This window comes from Limulus polyphemus, unplaced genomic scaffold (assembly GCF_000517525.1).
Source record: "Limulus polyphemus unplaced genomic scaffold, Limulus_polyphemus-2.1.2 Scaffold155, whole genome shotgun sequence".
Taxonomy (NCBI): Eukaryota; Metazoa; Arthropoda; class Merostomata; order Xiphosura; family Limulidae; genus Limulus; species Limulus polyphemus.
The window spans coordinates 438,985-442,558 of record NW_013665765.1 but is presented as its reverse complement, the minus strand read 5'-3'; positions in this window follow the sequence as shown (position 1 = coordinate 442,558).

Sequence of the window (3,574 nt, the reverse complement as noted above, 5' to 3'; positions counted from 1 at the left end):
TTAAAAAGATGGCAGCAGATTAGATGCCGAAACATTGGATAAAGAGTAATTAGAATCTAGTTATAAAAATAAAGAGAAAGAGAAAAGTTTAGAAAATAGCTAATAAGTAACAATTAAGTTAGGGAATCGTATTAACCATGACAAAGAGCAATTTAAGCACTTTTAAAGAAGCGTGAAAATTTATGGGTTAAATAAAGTGAAACAATAATGAATTAGTAAATGTATTTTAAGTACTTTAGGAGAAGCACCAAATACTCTGGTTTCAATAGAACGATGCGATAATCGGTTAGTAAATGTAATGTAAGTACTTTTAAGATAGCCTACGAAATATTTGTTTCAATAGAACGACGCAATAGCCGGTTAGTGAGTGTAATTTAAGTATTTTAAGGCAGCCTAAGAAATTTTGGTTTCAACAGAACGATGTGATAATCGGTTAGTAAGTGTAATTTAAGTCCTTTTAAGGTAGCCTAAAAACTTTTGGTTTCAATAGAATGATGCAATAATCGGTTAATAAGTTTTATTTAAGTACTTTTAAGGTAGCCTAAGAAATTTTGGTTTCAATAGAACGATGCAATAATCAGTTAGTAAGTTTTATTTAAGTACTTTTAAGGTAGCCTAAGAAATTTTGACTTCAACCAAATTAACGGATAATAGGTTAATAGGCCTAAATTAAGTATTTTTGAAAGTGTTCCAGAGTTGTTGGTTTAAATAGAATGAAATTACAATGAATTACTGTATGTAGTTTAATCATTTCTAAAACACTCAGAAAATTTGGTTGTAATATAACGAGACGATAAAGTGCACGAACTTATACTGGTTTACAGATAGTATTTTTATCTTCCTTTAGATTCTTCACTATCAACAGCATTCGCACAGAGAAGCTTTCAAGAACAGACAAGTTCCACGATGGTTTAGCAAAAAATTTGCGGACTTACAAGGCTAAAATCTAAGGTTGGATTCTTGCGGTGAACAGAGCCAATTTTGCAGTTTTGTGCTAAAAGACATACAAACAAAAATTATGATTAAAAACGATAAATATAAATACTGATTTAAAATGGAACTCATACATGATCAGGCCAGTTCTTATAATCATGTAAGTGATTTCAAAACGTTTATCCTCTATCAAATCAAGTTAATTCATACATAGAACAGGATTTAATCTAAAATCGAGTACCTAATCCTAAATAAAATATACAATTAATTTTATAATAACTCAAAAAAATTACTAGTTTGTATTTGTATTTTCTTGATATATTTTTCTTAATTCTTCGATAATTTTAAATCTAAAAAACCTCTGTACGCTAAATATCATGAAGATAAAAAAATTGAAAAACTCATGCTAATAGCTTTTATAAATGTTTTGTCTTGTTGATTTGGAATACTTTCTGTACAGTTATATAGCTGAATCCTCGTGCATGATTTCTAATTATTGTTAGCACAGTTTCTTGTAGGCTTTTTGTCTTTAGAGAATTAGTTTTATCCTAACCCTGCTTTTTCCTCTTGTGTTTGCCTTTCTCTTTAAACTATATGTTCGTACGGAACAAACAGGCAGTTGCTTATCGTTGAATGTGTGCAGTTGTTCTCTAGTTTTATTTTTCTAGTATCTCCTAAGCGTAAATTGTACGTCAACTATAGCAAATTAAACATTTACGTTTCTGTTGAATATCTCATTCTCTATTTTGTTGTTTGGGATTGCCAATAAAAGTGCTTAAAACATTCATGATCAAGAGCACAGAGTAATTTCGTGTACGACAGAAGTAATATGTAGGCTATACAAGCTTGCTATTCGACCTTAGCTCGTCCCCGGTCGCCCTGGGCTCCGCACGTTCTTCTCGGTAAATGCTCTGTGGCGACCGGCAGGTCCCAATGGTCCCACGTAACCTGCCGATGAATTTGTAACGTGCTGCTCTGCCTGGCTAATGAAATCACTGGTTCCAAGGAGAATGCTAAAAGACTGATACAGAGCCTGAATATTAGATTTGTCACGAAGGCACTGGCACAGCTGTAACAAGTTGGAACGAGTCCTGTGATTACCCCTGTGGCCATGCCAGGCAGATGCTAGCTGTTCGCTGCCCAAAACCATAGATTGTGTACTTCTATACGTTTTCTAACGTCAGAAATTATCACGGATTTAGTTGGTATGCGTCATTACAAGCCAACATATCAACAAATCTTGATTGGTTCATTTTTCTTGATGATGCGACGACAATGGTTTCGAATATGAATGTCTTGGTAAATTTGCGAAAAGACTAAGAAACTGGACTTAAAACTTTTCAGGATTAAAAGAAGCCTTTAGAAACAACAAATAGGATTAGCTATAACAATGTAAAACGAACTACAAGGAAAAAACACACTTTGTAAAGGCATTTGTGTGACTATCCAGACCATTGCAATAATCCACTTATTTCTAGCTACACAGTTTTCACTAAAGATAGCGCAAGAAACGCACACACATTCATTCGCTGGTGAGTTAGAAAAGTTTGTGCCGCTAGGAGAAACTGAGGGGAGTTTTTCTATATCACAAAAATAAATTTCTATATAAAACTTGAAAATAAGCAAATGAACTAGATAGCAGTGTAGGAATTTTCTGAATATCTATGTTAATTTAAGGAACACAACAAATACCACCCGTGAAAACTAGTTCAAGAAGTACGTATAGTTTCTGTGATAAGCACCTGAATCTTACTTTAAACCAACATCTGTTCAACATTCATGTCAAACAAACTGACAACCTAAACCGAGAATCAAAAGATGTAGAGATGTAGAAAGTATATTTGCAAAAAAAAACAACCTAAACATGTATGCTTTATGCTATGCTAACTTGTTTTGGGAAAAATAATACATTTTAAGATAATAACAAAAAAAAACTTCCTTTTCTTCAGAATCTGAGAATGTTTTTTTTTTGTTCCTGTTTTCTTGAAATATCACAAAGGGGTATCGAAACGTGTTGTCTGGCATTGTGAGTCTGCAGACATACCACTGTGCCAGGGTATCATTTTGACGACTAAAAATAGTTTGTTTTTTTTTTAGTTTTGGCCATTTTACGTTCTGTAATGCCCCCCTCCCAGCGGCACAATGGTATGTCTGCAGACTTACAACGCTAGAATCCGGGTTTCGATACCCGTGGTGGGCAGAGCACAGATAGCCCATTGAGTAGCTTTGTGCTTAATTACAAACAAACGTTCTGTACTATTATTCTAAAACAATTATTGCCACGATTACATCATCAGCACGACAGAATTTGTGTATTTAACTACTGAAAAATTAACGCATTTCATTGTATAGAGCAGATTATGCATACTGTAAAATATTCAGAAAATTCGACTTATTTCAGAATCTGGCCAGTTATAGTCATTACCTTATTTAAATGTACATTTTAAAAATGTTTTTTTTTTTAACGTCCTATAACGAGGCTCGGCATGGCCAGGTGGTTAGGGTGCTCGACTCGCAATCTGAGGGTCGAGGGTTTGAATCCTCGTCCCAACAAACATACTCACCCTTTCAGCCGTGGGGGCATTATAATGGGACGGTCAATCCCACTATTCGTTGGTATAAGAGTAGCAAAGCTACACGA